Source organism: Lactuca virosa, chromosome 7 (genome assembly GCF_052849685.1).
Source record: "Lactuca virosa cultivar CGN04683 chromosome 7, Lactuca_virosa_CGN04683_v6, whole genome shotgun sequence".
In the NCBI taxonomy this organism is placed as follows: Eukaryota; Viridiplantae; Streptophyta; class Magnoliopsida; order Asterales; family Asteraceae; genus Lactuca; species Lactuca virosa.
Window position 1 is genome coordinate 84,521,982 of NC_136432.1, and position 22,643 is coordinate 84,544,624.

Genomic DNA, 22,643 nt, shown 5'->3' on the forward strand with positions numbered 1-22,643 from the left:
GGCAGCCAAATACACGGAAATGGCTGACTGAAGGCTTGTGTCCATAGAGAATCTCGTACGGTGTCTTCATCTGTGCTTTGTTGATTAGAACACGATTCTGCACGTAGCAAGCAGTGTTAATCGCCTCAGCCCAAAAGAAAACAAGTAATTTTGAATCACAAAGCATTGTCCTTGCAGCGTCTTTTAAAGTTCTATATCTCCTTTCAGCAACGCCATTTTGTTGAGGCGTGTGGGTAGAGCTGTATTGACTCACGATCCCCTTTTCTGCGCAAAAATGGTCAAGAATCGCATTCTTGAACTCAGTTCCATTGTCAGTACGAAGAGCCTTCACCTGGTTGTTGGTTTGTTTCTCAATCATCACAATGAACTTCTTTATCAGATCAGCAACCCCCGCTTTGTTGGATAAGAAAAAGACCCATGTGAAACGAGAGAAATCATCGATCACAACTAGACAGTACGAGCTTTTGTTGATGCTCAGGACGTTGACCGGACCAAATAAGTCCATATGCAATAGTTGGAGCACCTGACTGTTTAAGTTGACTTGCTTAGGCAGGTGTGGTTTTCTATGATGCTTTCCTTGGGCACAGGACACACACTTCTCAAATGTAATAAAGACTCTGACAGGTAAGCCTCGGACCATCTCATTCTTAGCAAGGCGATTCAGGTTTTCCGCGTTAGCATGACCAAGTCGTCGGTGCCACAGCATTGCGTTTTGTTCGGAGACTTTTGAAAATAGGCAAGTGACTTGTTCAGGGATGTTGTTGTTCATGTCAATAATGTAAGCATTCCCATCCCGCTTAGATTTGACGAGAATCCACTCTTCCGGGATGACAATGCCTGGCTTGAGAATCATGCATTCTTTATCGGTAAAATGGGTAGAATAGCCTTTGTCGCAAATTTGGGAAACACTCAACAAGCTGTGCTTTAACTCGGGAGCAAAGTTGACATTCTCAAAGCATAGCACTCCATTTGTAACAGTTCCTCTTTGAGTAATCTTGCCACCATCTCCGCCCGCGAAGGAAACATACCCCCCATTAAAAGATTGAATGTCGTTCAATTGGGAGATGTCTCCAGTCATATGCCGGGAGCAGCCGCTGTCGACGTACCAAGGACGGACGACATTCCTCTGCAACTGTCCCTGCAAAATGAGCGGAATCATTTAGATTTGGGAACCCAGTTCATCACTGTCCTGGGTTTCCTTTTTGCTTTCTCTGATTTATCTTTTAAAGATTTCAAATTAGGATCCTCATTCCTAATCACTTCAGAGGATGTAGACGATGGATTGGAAATAGATTTGGGCATCCAATGATATTTAGGTTTTACAACATTCTCAGGTGGTTTTGAAATAGGTTTCTTATGAGTTTGCACAGAGCCTCTGGATGTTCTACCCGAAGTGGTTGAAGATCCAGAATTGCTTTTTGACGAAACCGATCTTGGCGAAGCCTTGTTCGGTTTTGGCAAACTATTTTGAGCTTTGTTAGTAAAAACCTTTTTATTCTTTTGAAAAACAGCCCTTTTTCTGCTTCGATCATCTTTCCAATCATCATTTCGAGAACGAGTTCTTGAGGATTTTCTAATTAAAGACCTTCCTCGAGATTCGTTCTCTCCTCTTGGTGACAAATAGTTCACAAAGATCCTATTTTGACAATTCCTAGCTATATGACCACCAACACCACAATTAAAACAAATATGTTTATTATTTGAACTTGTACTACATTTCTCAGATTTATTTTCTTGACAGACACTCTTACTCTTTTCAGAAGAACATGCATGAGAAATAGGTTGTGAGATAAGTGAGGGTGCCTCAGATGGTGTGACTTGTGGAATTGATGTGTTTTCATGAGAATCACAAGCATCAGAATTACCAAACAATTCATCAAACATATCAAAGAAATTAAGTTCAACAGTAGCAGAAGTAGAAAAATCACACGAAACATTATCAGTCTTAACATCAGAACCACAAACATTTTCATTTGAAACAGAAATATCAGAATTAGGAACAGAAACAGAAGCAAATTCTCCAGCTGCAAGCTTTGCCTGATCTAATGGTTGATCTGCAGGGGAAGTAGAAATGTCAGTACTTTCAACATTAATAAATCCTCCTGAAACGAAACCAGATGGCTTGCCATAAACCATAAACGGTTCATTGGCAATCTCATCCTTGGATAGGGGTTGATACTGATATGTATGATTATAAGGAGGAGGTACACTATCATATCCTAAACCCTTTGACTGATTTCGTTTGAACTGCATGCAGTGATCGATCATGTTGGCAACTACCTCGCTTGATCCATCAAATTTTCTAAAATCAAAATTTGCAGTTTCAAATTGTCTTTTTAATGTATTAAGCTCGGTAATTAGCGCATCATTTTGTCTTGTAACATAATCATAAAGCTCACACTTTTCACTGTATTCTGTTTGAATTCTCTTAAAGTCCTTTATTTTTGTCTCTAATTGGGCCTTAAGGGGTTTATGTCCTTTCCTAAGCTGATAACCCTCATATCTAAGGTCCTCTACTTCTCTACGTAATAATTGAATTTCATCATGAAGAAGTTTAACATATTCATTACAAGCCTGAGAACAAGACGGTAGATTTACCTCACTTTTCCTGGGCTCGGAAGTAGAAGACACCATTAGAGCAAACTGCAGCTCCATCATTTCTGCTTCGGGATCAGCTGCATCATTCTTCAAGGAAGCATCATCAATCTGAGCTAGGTGAGCATTTTCTGGCCCTGAAATGTTCAAAGCCTGAATCTAATCCTCCCAGTCAAAAGACTGAGCGACCATAGCAGTTTCACCATTAACCGCACCACCTGCACGGTTGTTTCCCACCGCAACCATCGTCCTGTTGTTGTTCATCCTACGATCTGGTTTTGGACACTCACGAGCAAAATGACCCGGCTCGTGGCAGTTGAAACATCTCAGCATGCCCTTGTTGAATCCCACCTTCTTGTCAGCATTCATGCCCCAGTTGCTATTCCCTGTCTTCTTAGCAAACTGCTTGGCCCTGAAAAGAGCCATAGAAATCTGCCATGTAATGTCCATCTCATCCACATCTTCAGGATGAATCTGATCCAGGTCGGCAAATGACAGCTGAGGTGGAAGCTCTCCAGCTACAAAGGCATTGTAGCAGTTAACAAGCCCAGTGGCTAGAGCCAGATTTTCATCAGTGTCTTTAGTGTTTGAGGAAGAGGCTACAACGGGTACATTTGGAGAGGGAACAACTTGTGGAGTGATAAATGGCTGACTTTGTGGAATGGATGATGTAGCAGCAAAGGTTTGAATCTGAGGTTGTTGAGCAGCAAACACTTGGCCTGAGGAAGTCATGATTGATGAGAGAGCATTGTTGGATGAGATTCCAAGATTCGCAGTAGAGTACGAGTTCACATGGTTAATTTCTCTCTGTTTGTCATCAATATCACAAGCTTTAATGATCGCCATGATTTCAGCAAGAGTAAGGCGGTTTAGATCCTTGGTCTTCTTAATCACATCAACATTCATATCCCATGATCTAGGAAGAGCATTTAGAAGCTTCTTGTTAATCTCTGACTTGTTCAAGAAAATCCCAGATATGTTCATGTCAGTGGTGAGAGTTGTGAACCGCTACAGCTGAGCCTCAAGAGTCTCTCCTGGAATGTAGTTGGACATATTGAACTTTTGTCTCAACATGTCCTGGCGACTCTCCTTCATATCTTCATTGCCCTCATATACCTCAATTAGGGATTCCCACAAATCTTTAGCTGAAGTGTACTCTCGGAACCCTTGAGCAATATCAGGAGATAATGCCATGGTTAGAGTGGCTAAAGCCCTTTCCTGCTCTTCAACTTTCTCAAACTCCTCATCAGTGTAGTTTTCAACAGCCTTGTCAATCACTTGGCCTCCGACTGTCATAGTGATTCTAACAGGGCCTCTAAGAATGCTTCTCCAGACTTTGAAATCCTTCATCTTAATGTATTTTTCAATTCTGTACTTCCACTCAGGAAAGCCATCTGCAGACATTAATCTTGGAATACGCGTAGTAGTGCCCATGACAGTATCAAGTTCGTGAAAATGATTTTGACTTTGAGATTCCATTTAAATTTAAAGCAGATTGAAGTCACAAAAGAGTTTAAGGTTGATGAGTACGACCGTAAACTGGGTTTACGGTTGAAGAGTTTACGACCGTAAACTTGGTTTACGGTTTAAGTGATTACGACCGTAAACTGGGTTTACGGTTGAGCTGTTTACGACCGTAAACTACGTTTACGGTTGATGAGTTTACGGTTTGTACGTTTACGGTTAATGAAGCTTGGTTTACGGTTTTTGAAGATTCACAGTTTACGGTCGTTGAAGATCTTGAGTTTACAACCGTAAAAAGGGTTTACGGTTGGCAGTAAACTCCCAGGAAGCCTTCAAAAACACGTTTTTGCAGTAGATTTAGTTCCTTTAACCACTAAACACTAAAACCAATCTTAGAACAATAAGAATATCAGTTTAAGCTAGAGGTGGGCAAAAGAACCAGTCCAAACTGGTCCTAAAATAATGTATATGAACTGAACAGGTCCTAGACCAGTCCTGGGCCGATAAGTCCATTAGCAGTCAAGATTGAAAGCCTAAATCGGTCCTTAAAAATGAATACGTGGCAATCCTAGACCAGTCCGAAAACCAGTCTCACAATGAACCGGTCCTAAAATGAACCAGTCACATCTTTGGACCAGAGCCAGTCCAACCAGTCATAGGCTTGAAAAAGTGATTACTTAAAAAAGCCAAATATTCTTGGCAGCCCATTTAGGCAACAGGCCTCCGATTAAGCAATTTTTTTGTTTCACTTGTGCGTGTACTGAAAGCTATCCTTCCTTCCTTTTTATAGTACTCAAAACTTTGCTTTTTTATTTACACAACCGATGTGGTACAAGTTCCCTTCCTTTGTTTTTTTTAATCTCTAATACTAAATTACTCAACAGCTACAAATTATAAATGATATTTCTTACTTTTCACTAACTTGCTTTTGGCAATAACATCACAAATTCATAATGACTAGACAAACATACGGCCATAATCCTTTGACAACGGCTATATATTTTTTTACCTTATAAATACTCATTCATATCCAACCATTTTCTCACCTCAAATTCTATCTCTTTCTCAAAATGACTCTAAATTTACAATACAAAGCTTGAAGTTTAGAGTGAAACCGATCCTAAAAAAGACCGATCCGAAACCGAACCCGAAAAAAATCCAAAATCTAACCCGAAAAAAAAATCCGAATTCAAACCGAAAACGACCGGTATCGAACTAGTTTAGAGCGAAACCGGTCCACAAAAAGACCGATCCGAAAAAAGACCGATTCAAAAAAGGACAGGACCGAAAAAGGACCGACCGAGAACCGATTGGGACCGGTCTAAAAAAGACCAATCCAGGAAAAAAGGACCGACTTAGGACCGATCCAGGACCGATTCAGGAGCGAATTTTGTGCACCTCTAGTTTAAGCACCCCAAATCTCGATTGAATGAAGCTTTGACACCGGTTTGTGCTCTGATACCAATTGTAAGGTCCTGAAAAGGATCTTTACCAATGATCAAGCAACAAACAATCACAATAGAAGAGGAAGAAGAAAAGAAATCGAGCTTGCACACGTTTATATTCAGAAAAACGTCAGGTACAACTCGATGGAACACTCTGTAAACGCAATGGCATCAACCTCTTCACAATGACCTAAACCTCTGCTATTTATACTAGACAGGACCGCAAACAGGGTTTACGACCATAAACTGGGTTTACGGCCGTAAATGTGTTTACGGCCGTAAACGTGTTTACGGCCGTAAACTCTGTTTACGGTCGCAAACACATTTTCTGACCAAAGACACATCAACAACTCACCAACTGTATTACAGACTCATACTGAACAAAATACAATAAAAGCCTAGACCAAACCATTAACTGGACCCTTCATTGAATGCTTGGAATTACAAATAACGAATATAATGTGTGATAGGGATACGTTATCAAGTGATGTTAAACTTTTGCTGGCACAAAGAAACATCTATTGTAATTCTGCTAAACGACTTTATAGCAAATTAACTGATTTACATCATTCATGTGATATAAGTAAAGAGCAACATAGAAAACTACTACCTTTTCTAGCATTCGAAAGAGCCAAGGTAGATAATATTTCGTATGATTGTGAGCAAATAATAGCTGATTTTGACAAAATTCCTGATGATAGATATAAATATGGAATTGTCAAAATTAATGAATGTCTTGATGCAAATGAATTAGTTAATATAGTGAATGATACTTTAACTAAATGTGAACAAATTCAAATTTTGAAAAAGACTGAGAATTCAACATCTGATTCTTAATCAAATTTTGCTGATATTGAAGATAATTCTGATAATATTAGTGAAATTAGTGAACTTGAAGATGTTGATTGTTCTCAGTTGTCTATTGTTAATGTTGTTTCAATATCTAAAGGGAAAGAAAAAGTTAAGGATTTGATGGTTGCAAATGAAACTGAAATACCCTCAACTTCGAAAGTTTGTGATATGATCTTCGTGGATCTCAAAGACAGCCAAACTGATGATAGTGATGATGAAGATGAAACAAACATTTCGAAGGAAAAGAAATCTTCACAGGAAGAAGAAACTCCTCGCATAGTGGTTGATCAGGTGTATGGTGATACACAAAAGTTCGAAAAAGTGATGAATGAAAAAGGTGAACACTATCTTGAAACGAATAGAGTGGTCTATCCGAATTTCAAATGTACAGATGATGTCATTTTTCCAAATCAAGTTTTCGTAACTACTGGAAATGTTGAGAATATCAAACCAGAATTAAAGAAGTTAGTTGAAGAGGATAATTCAAAAACAACTGATGAAGGCTTTTTCGCAAATCAAAGCACAGTTGAAAACAACTTAACAAAGAATTTGTATGTTTTCCAACATCAAAAACCACAAAGACAATGGGTTGAAAAATCAAAAATTGAAAAAGTGAATTCAAAATAAGTTGAAAAGGAATGTGAAAAAGTTGTCAAATTAAACTCCAAAGAATTCAAAGATCAAATTGACAAATTTTCGAAGGAAAACAACATTTCAAAAAGACAAGCGAGAAAGAAAATATTTTGGCAAAATGTTGAGTCTCAAAAGGTGTCTGAATCACAATCACACAAAAATGTTTTCAAAGCTAAAAATTCATTTTTTTCAACAAAATCTCAACATTCATCTCAATCAAGTCATTCAAAGTCTGAAGTGATTAATCAATCAAGGTTTTCGAAAGTTTCAGAAACTAATATTCAAAGAGAATTTTCAAATAACTCAAATCCAAATCATAGATTCTTTCAACGTCAACATTTTAAATCAACAGTTGATACATCATATTGTGACATCCCCTAATTTCTCGGCCAGAAAAGACCGATTTAATTTATGCTTTTTAAAATAAAATCAGAGAAATCTTTTCAAAAGATATTGCAGAATAGGTCCCCAATATAAAACATGATAATGTTTATCAAAACCCTTCTTTAAGAAGGTATATATTTCCCATATATATATCAAAACCTCGGGATGTCATGTTCCGATACATATCAAAAGCATAAACAAGACATTATAAGCCTTTCAACAGTTATTTACAACTACTGGCCTATAATCAGAAAATCTCTCATCGTCCTCCGACTATGCTAGGGGTCCACTACCTGTAATCATAAAAAAAAACTGAGTGGGTCAGGCTTGGGAGCCTGGTGAGCATATAGGGTTTTCAACCCACAATAATAATAACATATTAAGTTCACCAATCAACAATAACCCTGATTACCCATTCCCGTTGTCCTCACTTTACGTCCCTAAACACCTAACACAAGGGACTTAGCCTAAGGAATATCATCGGGTTGGACACTACTGCTAAGGGGACTCCTCAGCCATACATGTCCTAAAGGCAACCATGAGGGGCATTGGAGTACACCAATGAACATTTAGTTCATCAACACCTACAAGTTGCGAACTTGCTAGTGTACCACTGGACTGTCTAGAAAGGTCCGTGATCGTCATCTATACTCCGCTAGACGAGTACAACGATAACACCAACAACAACACCGACACCGAGGCCTCTCATCATTTTTAACACCCACCGACTATTTTGTCTACCCATGTTTTACTCAACATATTTGTAGATAAAATACATACACAGTTTAAAACTTGTATAAAACATCAATTCAACAGTCACCTCAAATAAGCAATTAACATATTTACACATAACACGTATTTTAAGGTAAATACTTCATATCTATGTGTAAATTGAAAGTAACTACACACTCACATGATTTGATGATAATCGGGCAGCAATTCGTCTCCTAAAACATTCGTTTCTAATAAAACCGGGAGTTTTATTGAGAAACCGGGCTCTGCAAAAGTCGGGCATCGAAACCGAAAAGATAAATTTTCCGGTCTTCACGGGCACTTCGTGGCGTATTCTGGGGCTTATAATTGATACCGGGGCTTCGGGGGATGATAATATGAAAGAAATATGGAGAAAGGGGCTAAAAATGACAAGTTTTCAAAATACCCCCGGGAGGTCTCGCACCCCCCTATTTATAGGGGCCGAAGATCCTGATCCAACCGCTGAGAAGAGGCCACGCGTCGCTGATCCGGAGTTCGCAGGGGAAGGCTCGCACGAGGCTCGCACCTGCGAAGGCTTGCTGGCAGCCTCCTACTGGACCGAGGTCTACTGCTCCGAAGTCGGTTCTGGTGGTGGGGTCCGCAGGCGAGGGTGCGCAGATGGCAGCACGTGCGAGGGCCTCGGTGGCGGTTGCTGATTGGACCGCGGACTCGCAGTCCATGTGCGAGGCTCGGAGTCGTGGCGTGCGAGGTTCGGATTGGGCCTCCCTTCGGTCAAATCAGAATCCGACACGTGGCTTCGCATGACTCACCATTTCGGACACGTGGCACATGTGAGGCGAGGGTGACGTGGCAACTCGTGACTATGCGAATTTTCTCGGTTTTTGTGCAAAAACTTCTAAAATCCATAACTTTCGCATACGAGCTCCGTTTTCGACGTTCTTTATATGCACGCGTAGGTAAAATTATGCTCTACAACTTCCATTTAGACTTCATCGGCTAATTTTGACTTTAATTTTTATATTATTATTTTTAACAGACCGGGACAGGAAATCCGTTAAAAATTCATAACTTCTTCATCCGACGTCCGTTTTCGTCAGACTTTTTACCGTTGTGCTACTATTTACGAGACCTTCGACTCTCGTTTAGGTCGTGTCGGCTAAAAATCACTCGATCTAAAATTCGAGTTTTTAGCTGTCTACTGCTAAGCTGAAACTTTGAAAAATCATAACTTCCTCATACGAAGTCAGATTTGGGCGTTCTTTTTATCGAACTTCTCGGTTTAACGAACACTACGATTTTCGTTTATATCACTAAGGCTAAAAAGTAGTTTATCGAAAACTCACTTTTTACGACATTCAGCACCGAGCCGGTTTTGTCGTGAAACTTCGACAAGTCATAACTTCTTCGTTATAACTCGGATTTCGGCATTCTTTATATATCTGTAATCCTTGTCACGACCCCTATAACTTTCTTAATAGATATCGGCTTTATCTAAAATTTAATTTTTGACGCTCATTTTTATTCTTAATTAATTAACTTCTACTAATTAAGCATAAAACACATAAAATTCACATAATTCCTTTTTCATTTCTTCAAAATGAGTTACAAAGGTTAACCTAGACTATCACCTTAATATTAATGCCTAGGCTAGAAACACGAGTGTTACAATTCTCTCCCCCTTAGGATGATTCCGTCCCCGGAATCACACATCACCAAACAACTGCGAGTAGCGACTCATCATGTCACTCTCCGTTTCCCAGGTGAGATTTGGTCCATTCGTATGTTTCCAGCACACAAGCACTAAATCAACCATCTTGCGTCGCAACTTCATAGTCTTACGGTCAACTATTGCCTCAGGTTCTTCAATCAACCTTTTGTTTTCATCCACCTTCAACTCAGAAATCGGAATTATGTCGGGCACATCTCCCGTGAATTTCCTCAAATAACACACATGAAATGTGTTATGAATACCCTCCAGTTCTTCCGGTAATTCTAGCTTGTAAGCTTGATTCCCGATCCTCTGAAGAACTTTAAATGGTCCAATAAACCTTGGACTCAACTTTCCCCTTTTACCAAATCTTATAAGTCCCTTCCACGGCGAGACTTTAAGTAAAACCGAATCTCCAACTTCAAAGGATATCGGTTGTCTTTTCTTGTCAGCATAGCTCTTTTGTCGATCTTGAGCAGCTAACATCCTCTCCCTTATCACTTTCAACTTTTCAGCAGTTTGATGGACTATTTCAGGTCCCATAAACCGCTTTTCCCCAGCTTCCAGCAAACATGATGGCGTTCGACACTTTTCCCCATACAAAGCGTGATAAGGTGCAATCTTAATGCTTGAGTGGAAACTATTATTATAGGAAAATTCTACTAGAGGTAAGTGTTCATCCCAGTTACCTTGGAATTCTAGGGTACATGTTCTCAGCATATCCTCCAATGTTTGAATCGTTCGTTCACTCTGACCATCGGTTTGTGGATGGTAAGCTGTACTCAAACACAACTTGTTGAGGGGAAGCATAATGTTGAGGGAGGCATAATGCTGAGGAGGGGCATTCAGAAAATATTGAAGATAATAATGATTTTGATGATGCTTGTTCGATTGTAGGCTCAGAAAACGATGATATATATGAAGATGCACCTTTGGAATTTGATCCAGCATATCCTCCAATGGAAAAGTGGACAAAAGATCATCCGAAGGATCAAGTAATTGGGAATCCACAATAGGGAGTTTTAACAAGAGCTCAAATTCGTGCAAAGAATGAGGTATTAAATACTCATCAAGAATTTTGCATGTTCAATGCTTTCATTTCTAAGATTGAACCAAAAATAGTTAAGATTGCAATGGAACACTCAGATTGGGTTGTTGCAATGCAATCTGAATTGTCTGAATTTGAACGAAACAAGGTTTGGAGATTAATTCCTAAGCCTGGAAATGTTTCGATTGTCGGGTTAAAATGGATTTTCAAAAATAAAACCGACAAAGATGGAAATATTGTTCGAAACAAAGCCAGACTTGTTGTTAAAGGATATTCACAACAAGAAGGAATCGACTATGAAGAAACTTTTTCCCCTGTCGCAAGACTCGAGGCGGTTCGTATATTTCTGGCTTATGCAGCTCACAACGATTTTGATGTTTATCAAATGGACGTGAAATGTGCATTTCTAAATGGAGAGCTTGAAGAAACTGTTTACGTGGAACAACCCCCAGGTTTTATTAACGAAGAATTTCCAAATCATGTTTATATTTTAGATAAGGCGGTTTATGGTTTGAAACAAGCACCACGAGCATGGTATGCAACTCTTACCTCATTTTTTAAACAATCTAAATTTAAACAAGGATCAGTTGATCCCACATTATTTCGAAAGAAAGTGGGGAATCATCTAATGCTTGTTCAAATTTATGTTGATGATATTATTTTTGGCTCGACTGACCCTGCTTTGTCTAGAGAATTCGAAGATTTGATGAAAAGTAAGTTCGAAATGAGCATGATGGGAAAAATCAATAATTTTCTTGGTTTGAATATTCGTCAAAACAGAGAAGGAATTTTTATTAATCAAGAAAAATATACGAAGAATCTGTTGGAAAAGTTTGGATTGACGAATAGCACGAAGTTACGAGTTCCAATGGCAACGGGCATAAAGCTAACACCGTCGTTAGATAAACCTGCTGTTGACATAACTTTATATAGGAGCATGATTGGTTCATTACTTTATCTCACAGCTAGTAGACCTGATATCATGTTTTCTGTGTGTAATTGTGCTAGGTATCAGTCTAATCCACGAGAACCACATCTCACTGCTGTAAAGAATATCTTTCGTTATCTTAAAGGAACAATTTCGTTAGGATTGTGGTATCCTTCGAAAACTGGGTTCTTTATACAAGCGTATTCGGATGCAGACTTGGGTGGTTGTAATATTGATCGAAAAAGCACAAGTGGTGGATGTCAATTTCTTGATGGCAAATTGGTGAGCTGGCAGTCGAAAAAGCAAACATGCGTATCAATTTCAACAGCTGAAGCAGAATATGTGGCTGCTGCAGCTTGCACTTCACAAATAATATGGATCCAAAGTCAATTGCGTGATTATGCAATTAATATGAAAAAGATTCCATTATATTGTGATTCTCAAAGTGCGATAAGAATTTGTCATAATCCTGTGCAGCATTCGAAGACTAAACATATAGCTCTTCGTTATCATTTCATCAAAGATCACGTGGAAGATGGAAATATTGAAGTACATTTCGTGAAAACAACTGATCAGTTAGCTGACATTTTCACGAAAGCTTTGGATGAAAAATCCCTTGTGAAGATTATGGAAGGACTTGGAATGATCGATGGAAATTCTGTTCCATGCGAAAAAGAAGAATGATGCATGATAAGGAATGATTCAGAGGCGCTGACTAAAAGATAATGCAAACTCATTCAGCATTCAGAGGTTACTGTTCATAGTCAACGCTTCGGCCCCTTCGAATTCGCACATTTGTTACTTATTTTAAGGGTTGATTCAGAGGTTATTGTTCATAGTCAACGCTTCGACCCCTTCGAATTCGTACATTTGTCTCAAGTATTATTTAAATTTTCGAAAATTCAAAAATCCAAAAAGATTTTCGTTTGTTTTGATCTTTAATTTTCGAAAATTTAAAAATCCAAAAAGATTTTCGTTTGTTTTGTCATTTAATTTTCGAAAATTCAAAAATCCAAAAAGATTTTCGTTTGTTTTGTCATTTAATTTTCGAAAATTCAAAAATCCAAAAAGATTTTCGTTTGTTTTGTTCTTTAATTTTCGAAAATTCAAAAATCCAAAAAGATTTTCGTTTGTTGTGTCATTTAATTTTCGAAAATTCAAAAATCCAAAAAGATTTTCGTTTGTTTTGTCATTTAATTTTTGAAAATTCAAAATTTCAAAAAGATTATCGTTTGTTCTGCCTTTATTTTCGAAAAATCAAAACAACAAAAATATTTTGTTTCTTATTTTTTTTTAGTATTTTGTTGCAGATTCTCATGATGATACAGAGGAGATTATGCTTGCAGTACTAGGGTCGGGTACATTTTTCGTATAAATCGATAAATATGTCATCATTCGAACTCGTTAGGTTGTCCCTAGAAGCATGCTGCTGTATGTTGACCAAAGCCTCCATGACTCAATGTGTGTATAAGAAAGCCTTAATGAAATTATTCATACGAAGATTTCTTCCCAATTAGGCTTATATTCACATTAGTCTTTGAGCTACCTTACTCTTCTCAAAATGAGTTAAGAGTTTACTGTTTGGTCCAAATAAAACAGAGGTACTTTTTGTGTCTTGTATCAATCTTTTTGATCCAAAAAGTTCTAACACGATCACACACGAAGACATATGTCCGAGAGGTCTCTGATCAAACCCATCGAGACTTAGATATATCAAAACTCTGTGTTTATGATCTGACATCATGAGACCGTGATGAAAGTGAAACCCAATTTTCATTACCTTTTAAGGAATTGACGGGGAACTAAGTTCCAGATTTGCACGAAACTTTTGTTTCTGTACCAAAATTCGAAACTCCAAATCATATTCATTTCGAATGAGTGGTCTTGATCAAACATTCAAAACCCACGATGTTTGTTACCCAACAAGATCCAGCACACAAATTTTTTCTTGAATATGATTTCCGTGTGAGTTTCATTCGAATGTCATTGTCATTTCAAAATTTATCTAAATCAACTTGTCACTGACTACACTGGTCAAACAAGTAATTTCTGTTACAATTTCTCACCTTATGTTTAGGATGACATGTAACGAAAATTTTAAACTATCCATGAAACATTATAAAAGAAGCCCTTTGATACTTATCAACAAGTATTCGATTGTAATTCATGGGAACCCACACAAGCTATTGATCATTTCTCTTAATGATTAATGAAGTAATCTTTGCCCGAGATTTCATCTGCTTTTGTGTCAATGGTTTGACATCACATTATCCCAAAATTTTCTTATATTTGTTTCTCGTCTATATTCTTTGGAACATTGCACTCACGAAATCCTTGAGGTTCTGAGTAATACCAACTCAGGCTGATGATTTCGAACTTCTGGCGTATGACTTCGCTTTTCATCCCAAAAGTGAAAGAGCCTTGCTTCCATTCGAAGGGTTCTGACGGTTACAATTTTCTTGGGGATTACAAGACAGGCTGTTTATAAATGACGTATGGTATTCTGTCCGTTTTTCAAGGCGATGTGACAGCTACTTTTTGACGCATGGCTACTTTTACACAGTAATGGTCCGATTTTCAAGGTGCCACGTCGGATCTCATTAAATGCATCCCGCTTCAAATTCAAAATTCAGGGTTACATATAAAAGGGGATTCAAGGGTTCATTCTCAGTTTATGCGATCAAAACAAACAAATTCCTAAATTCTCTGTTCATCAAAAGTCTTCAAACCCTAACAATGGCCACTTCTGCTCCTGTTGATTCTCATACCACTGAAGATGCCTCTTCATTACCAATAATGAAGATTCAAGCAACAAACTACTACTTGGAGAGTGATGTTTCTCAGTATCCGGAAGAATTGAAGATGCTAATCGTTGCCTTGAAACACTCTGTCTTGTCTAAGGCGATGTTCAACTCTTTCTCTGTTCCACTGTCATGGCTGTCTCAAGCAGGATCAACTGCTACTTATAACAAAGCCTCGGATACGATTACTTTTCATCTAGTAAATGACAAAAAGGTTAGGCTATCCAAGAAACTATTTTGCCAAATCCTTGACATTCCGAATTCCCCTCCATATGTTGCTTTCACATTTCCTCAAATTGTCAACATGTTCAATGAGATGGGATATCAGCCTCCACTATCAAAGATTAGTGATTTTAAGAAATCGGGTCTTCCAAGATTATGGAATTTCTTATTTGGAATTTTTCTAAGATGTTTAACTGGGAGATCAGTTGGACTTGACAAGGGGAGAATGGAGGTTTATGCAATGGTTGCTGGCATCTATTATGATCTTCACGTGGACTACTCTACACAATTATGGAAGGAATTTCAAAAGGGTGTAGAACATACGAATGCCGTTCATGGTATTTCGTGTGCAAGATACTGGAGCCTGATATTACAATACTTTTACAGCAAGGAAGGCATTTTAGTACCTAATGATGAAGCAAAAGCGGTTTTTCAGTCGTATCACTATCCGAAGGAGGTTACAGATAATGCTGATGTTTTTCCTACAGTTGCTCGTATTCCAGATGCGATGCTTAAAAGAGTTGATTCTTCGAACCCTGTATTGGTAGCCTATTTGAAGACAATTGATTCTTCAATTAAAACTGGTGTTTTACTGGGAGGAGATGATAAGAAAACCAAGAAGTCGAGAAAGCATGAAACTGAGTCCAGATCTTCGAAATCTCCAAAGAAGAAGCCTGAAACAGTTGAAGTGACTGTTGCTGAGACTCCAGTAATTGAGCCAATTATTGAAGAAACACAAGAACATGTAGTCCTTCCTTCGAAGACTGGCATGTTTCGAAGAATTAAAATGAAGTCCACTCACAAAAGCAAGTCTCCAATGCACAAAGTGGTTCGAAAACCTCAAATAACTCATCAAGGGATTCTAATTAGAGAAGTGCCCGCACCTGTTTCTCCGGTGTCCAAGAAAAGAACAGCTGAGGATATGGCAAAACATTTATCAAAGAAGAAGAAGAAGAAGAAGACAAGAAAGTTGGTCATTTCTACTGAGTCAACTGAAGATGATGAAGAACGAACTCCTGAAACTCCTGAACCAACTATTCAAGATCAGACTTCGACTCCTGAGCAAACACTCATCATACCACCCGAAGCAACGGTTACCAAATCAGTTTCTGAGGAGGTCCGAACTTCAGGCATCCCTGCAAACGTATCTGATACGGGTGCAAATGTCAGTATGGGTGATGAAGATGCGAAGAATGAAGCCAAAAGTCAATCTACTTCTACTCCTTTTGAAAGTATTGTTTCTTTACCATTATCCAATACACCTCTTACTTCAACGACAGATTCCCCAACCTTCGAACATATTCTTGATCAACCTTTTACTTCTATTTTTTCTTCACAATCTACTGAGCCACCCAAACCAACTTCACCTATTCAAGAAACTGTTTTTATGGAGACAGAGACTGATAATGAGGGGTTTGGCGGTATGTTTGAAGACTTGGAGTTTCATGAAGAAGAAGAGCAGTTTCCAGATCACATGCTGATGACCATGAAGCAGTTTAAGATTTTAAATCAAAAGTTGAATTCTGTCATTCAATCTCAAGCAGATCTAGGGGTTGGTTCGTCTGTTTCAAGTGTTGAAGTTGATTCGTTGCTGAAGGTTTTTGAATCCAGAATCATAAGTAAAGTATCGGGGATGCTTAAAGATTCTGAATCTCGAGTCTTGGAGAAGATTGATCATAATGATCAAAACAATGAAATTCGGATCAATTCTCAGAGTTCGAAGTTTGCTGGTAACCTGACAGAATTGAAGAATGTTGCAAAGGAACGACAAGTTCTTTTTATTCAAGATGTGAAGAAAGTACGAGAGGATGTAAACTTGCAGATTCACGAACTTCGTGAAGATATGCAAAAAGAAATTGTCACAGTTCAACAAGATTATGCATCCTTGAATCAAAAGGTTGATATCATTTGTGACGCAGTCACTCGATTTGTTAAGTTGTATGAAAATTTGAGTCCTCAAATTACTCAACTTTCAACATCCGAAAGTGCAAGCTTTGAAGAAGTGCTTAAGTTGCTCAAGGAGTTAAAAGAGATTTCTGATAGGCCGGTTTCTTCTCCATTGATTACTCCTGAATTTTTATCTCAGAAGTTTATCCAATTCGAAGCCATTCTGAATAAGCAACTTGCTCTTCTCTTTCGCATATCAAGTCTTCTTCAAACCACAAATGCCCCACCTGTTTTCACAGGGGTGCAAGGGGGAGAAAGAAAAACTAGTGAGTCGAAGACTAGTGGAGAAGATGCGAAAGTTGTGGGAAAACTCTTTTCTTCGAAAATCCCTACAACAAAACCAATAATTGTTTCTGCTGAACAGGTGACTTCAACAGTCATAACAACAATGCCAATTGCAAGACCAATTTCGAAAGGAATTGTGATTGGTAAATCTTCGGAGACTGGTGGGAGTGGTTCGAATCCAAAAGAGACAATCGTCAATCCAGCATTGAAAGATAAAAGGAAATCGATTGTTGTGGAAAAATCAAAAGAAGAAAAAAAGGCTGAAGCTGATGCTGAAATCGAAAAGCTTAGAATAGTTCAAAGCATTATGGCTCAGCGAGGAAATGATCCGAAGGGAATGGATAAACGGGATCCAACTAAACACTATAACTACGAAACAATCGAGGCCAAGGTTGCATTCAATCACATGTATTCATTTGAGAAGAAACCAAAACAAAGTTATTTGATCACGAATACTGATGTAAGCCAGCTGGATTTTCCAATAAACGAAATGATGTTTATCATGCCTCAGTTCAAAGCAGAAGGAAACTTTAAAGATAAAGATGAAGGCACACACATGAAAATTCGTTTTCATGCTGTTCTTGGTAAAGCCCCTGAAGAAGTGTGGTCATTAATCAAAATCAAGAAGGTGGTCAGTATGAAAAGGGATGTGGTTTTCGAAAACACAGTCCAAAATTTTAAGTATGTGGTTGCCCGGGCAAATGGAAATATTTGCGAATTCACTGTTGCAGATTTTCCATTAATGAACTTGTATGATCTTATACAAGTTGCATTACTTTTGAACGACAAATCATTCTCATACCTTCAAAACACAGAACCGGATGAATTCAAGCTTGGAGTAGCTCACATCAAGATTTTTATCGAAAACTATTATGAGTGCTTGGCACTAACAGATGTTGAATTAGCTACTGCCAAAGGAATGGAAATTAAAGCTCCAATGGCTCCTACGAAGACACAGGCGGAATTGAAGAAGTATGCTGATGGTGAAATTTGCCTGAAGCCTTTTGGAATGGTCTTCGCAGGAAAAGACAAAGCTGGAAAAGCTAAACGATTTTTGTTCCAAGCAAGTGAAGTAGAGAGATATACAACATCTCAATATACGAACATGATTGTTCGTATGAATCATTGCAAGAAGAACAATGAAGGAGACAAGAAAGAGCTGACGAAGATTATCTCCTGGTACACGGAGATTCGAAGAGTGTTACTGTATTCCATCACACTTCTTACAAATTGAAGACTTCGACTATGATTACAAAGGGGGAGATTGTAAGGGTCGAATTGTTGTAATTAGTCGAAGTATGTTTTGGACTCTTCGAATGTTTTGTAATGTATTTTACTAGGGAGCTTTTATTCGAAGCCTTAGAGTCAATGCCTTAGTATATTTTTTGTATGCTTTCAGTTCCCTATAAATAGGGTTATTTACTAGAGTTAGAAAAGGACTTTTACAGACTTGTCTATTGCACTCTGTAAAGAATTCGAAAGCATAATAGAGCATAACAAGATCATATTTACATCCTGTGTTCAAATCTCTCATTCTTACTTGAATTCATACTCTGATTAATTCATTACTTGATTCATTGATTCATCGGCCACAAATGCACTCCTTAAGCTCAAAATACACTCTCAAATGATTCTAGGGATTTTAGGGACGTTTGAAGGTGAGGGAGGCTGACTAGGGTGAGGCTTAAATGAGATAAGGACATTTATATAGGGCTCAAGTCCAAAAATTAGGGTTTGTACATCCGTCACGTACGCCCAGCGTACGTGCTGCCCCTCCGCGATCAATAATATATAGTACGCTAAGCGTACTCATGAGTACGCCCAGCGTACTTGAGGGACCTCTTATGCAAAAATAAATAACTTCAAGGGCTTTTGTGGAAATACCTGAGTTGGAGTGTTACAACTCTTCCCCACTTGAACTAAACTTCATCCTCGAAGTCCGTAGACGCAAATAGATCAGGGTAATGCTCCCACATCTCATCTTCCGTCTCCCATGTCTATTCGGAGCCCCTTCAGTGCTGCCATTGCACCTTTACAAGCTTCACTTCCTTGTTCCGAAGAACCTTGGTCTTCCTATCCAAAATCGCAATGGGCATTTCAATGTAGTTCAGGCTCTCGTCCACCTGAATGTCGTCCAGAGAAACGACCACGGCCTCGTCTGTGACACACTTCCGGAGCTGTGACACATGGAAATATTTGGCTAAGCTTATCTGGTAGCTCCAAGAGATATGCTACATTGCCCACTCGGGTCGTAATCCTGAAAGGGCCTATATATCGTGGCCCTAACTTGCCCCTCTTTCGAAACCTGATGACCCCCTTCCAGGTAGATACTTTCAATAGTACGAAATCCCCCACATGGAACTCAAGATCTGATCACCGTCGGTCGGCATAGCTCTTCTGACGGCTCTGTGCGACTCGCATTCGATCGCCCACCTGCTGTATCAGTCTGGTAGTCTTGAGTACCACCTCAGTGCTCCCCATGACTCGGTGTCCAACCTCATCCCAGCAAACCGGATTCCTACATCTCCTACCATACAACATCTCAAATGGAGGTCGGTCGATACTGGCATGGTAACTGTTATTGTATGAAAACTCTGCTAGTGGAAGGTACGTATCACAGCTTCCTCCAAAATCCAACACATATGCTCACAGCATATCCTCCAGTGTCTGAATCTTTCTCTCGCTCTGGCCATCTGTCTGAGGGTGATACGCCGTACTAAAATGCAGTTGAGTGCCCAGTTCCTCGTGGAACTTCTTCCAGAACCTGGATGTAAACCGAACATCCATGTCAGAGACTACCTATACCAGCACCCCGTGCTACCCACCACCTCTCGCACATAAATATCTGCCAACTTTTCAGTGGATATACTCTCAGAAATCGGAATAAAGTGGGCACTCTTCGTCAATCTATCCACGATCACCCATATGGCGTCCACACCCCTCGCCGTCCTCGGTAACTTCTTGATGAAGTCCATAGTGATCTCTTTCCACTTCCACATGGGAATGGGTAGTGGCTGAACCTTGCCATGAGGCCGCTGATGCTTGGCCTTGACCTTCCTGTAGGTCAAGCACCGCTCCACAAACCAGGCGATCTCCCGCTTCATGCAGGGCCACCAATAACTCAGTCTCAGGTCTCTATACATTTTCGTAGCCCCTGGATGTATAGAGAACTTGGACTTGTGCGCCTCCTCCAATATCTTCTGCCTCACTCCCCCAGTCACCGGTACCCACACCCGGCCGCACTGTGTCAAAAGACCACGACTATCCGTAACAAACAAAGGATACGGCCCCCCAATCCGCTCTATCTTCCAATTCTCCTTCTTCACCCCCCCTCGACCTGAGCCTCCTTGATCATATCCAACAATGGAGAGATCACGGTCATCCTCAAATAAACGTTCCCAATCGGGGAGCTTGCCACCTTGCGACTCAATGCATCGGCCACCACGTTGGCCTTCCCAGGATGGTATATGATCTCACAATCATAATCCTTTAGCACATCCAACCACCTCCTCTGTCGCATGTTGAGGTTCTACCGATCCATCAAATACTTCAAACTCTTGTGATCAGTATAGATGGTGCACCTCACCCCATACAAGTAGTGCCTCCAAATCTTGAGGGCAAACACCACTGCCCCCAATTCCAGGTCGTGAGTGGGGTAGTTTGCCTCATGAGGCTTCAACTGCCTCGAGGCGTAAGCTATCAGATGCCCCATCTACATCAGTACCGCACCTAACCCTGAAATCAATGCGTCACAGTAAACCACCAAATCATCTAACCCCTCAGGAAGCACTAGAATCGGAGCCTCGCATAACCTCTGTCTTAGGGTCTCAAAAGCCAACTGCTGATCCGTATCCCAACGAAATGTCACATTATTCTTGGTCAAGCGGGTCAAAGGCATAGCGATCTTGGAGAAATCCTGTATTAATCTCCGATAATAGCCCGCTAAACCCAAGAAGCTACGGATCTCGGAAGCATTCCTCGGTACTTCCCACCGCATTACTGCGTTGACCTTAGCTGGATCAACCGAAATTCCCTCCTGGTTGATGATGTGCCCCAAAAATTGTACCTCCCGCAGCCAAAAATCACACTTGGAGAACTTGGCATACAACCTCTCCGCCCTCAGGGTCTCCAATACCTCCCTCAGATGCTGCTCGTGCTGCTCCTTGGTCTTGGAGTAGATCAGGATATCATCAATAAAAACGATTACCGACCGATCCAGCATCGGTCTACACACCCTGTTCATGAGATCCATGAACGCTGCTGGAGCATTGGTGAGCCCAAATGGCATCACCACGAACTCATAATGCCCATACCGAATCTTGAAAGTTGTATTCGGTATATCCTCATCCCGAATCCTCATCTGATGGTATCCCGACCGAAGATCAATCTTGGAAAACCAAGACGCACCATGTAGCTAATCGAACAAATCATCGATCCTCGGTAGTGGATATCGGTTCTTCACCGTTAGTTTGTTTAGCTCTCGATAATCAAAGCACATCTTGTGTGACCCGTCCTTCTTTTTCACGAACAGGATCGGAGCTCCCCACGGGGAACTTCTCGGACGGATAAATCCCCGGTCTAGCACCTCCTGAAGTTGTGTAGATAGCTCCTGCATCTCGGGCAGTGCTTGCCGGTATGGTGCCTTTGCTATCGGAGCGGCACCCGGCACCAACTCAATACGAAACTCCACCTGCCTCTCCGGAGGCACTCCTGGTAACTCTTCGGGAAACACATCCTGAAATTCCCGTACAACCAGCATACTGTCCACATCTGATGTAGTCTCGACCCTTGTATCCGAGATATAAGCCATAAATCTCGTACATCCCTGCTGTAGAAATCTCCTTGCCCTCGCAGCCAAATAGAGGGTTGGTCCCTGTGAGGCCCTCTCACCATGTATAACCAGTTCTCCCCCACTTAGGGTTCGAACCCTCACTAACTAGCGCTCGCAATCGATCATGGCCCCATTGGCCCCCAACCAATCCATCCCAACAATCACTTTCCGCCCTCACAACAGTATCGGAACCAAGTCGACACGGAACCTCTCCCCAAGCATATTCAGGACACAGTCCTGATACACCCTCGCAGCACTCACAGTGCGGTGGTCAGCAATCTCTACCTCAAGCGGGGAATCCAAAGTTCCAGACGCATCCCGAAACTTCTTGCTAAGCGCAAGAGACACAAATGATCGGGTAGCTCCCGAATCGAACAAAACATGAGCCGAGATACCATTGACCAAAAAGGTCTCTATACATAAGCAGAAAGCACATATAAGCAATATAAATAAATAAAGACCATGGAAGAATAAATACATACCAGCCACGACATCTGGCTCTACCCGAGCCTCCTCGGTAGTCAGCTGGAAGGCGCGGCTCTTCACCGCTGGAGCATCCGCCTTAGCAGGGCGTTCATCTGTGATCCTAATTGTGGCGGGCGCGGGCGCCACCATTGCTCCTCCCCCTCCCTGCAACTTCGGTCAATCGGCCTTTTTATGGTCGGTCTGGTTGCAGTGAAAAAAAATCAAGCCCTTCTTGGGGCAATCCCTGATCACGTGGCCCGATTGGCCACAAGCATAACATCCCGAGCCTGCCGCTTGACAAGCCCCACTGTACGGTTTTCC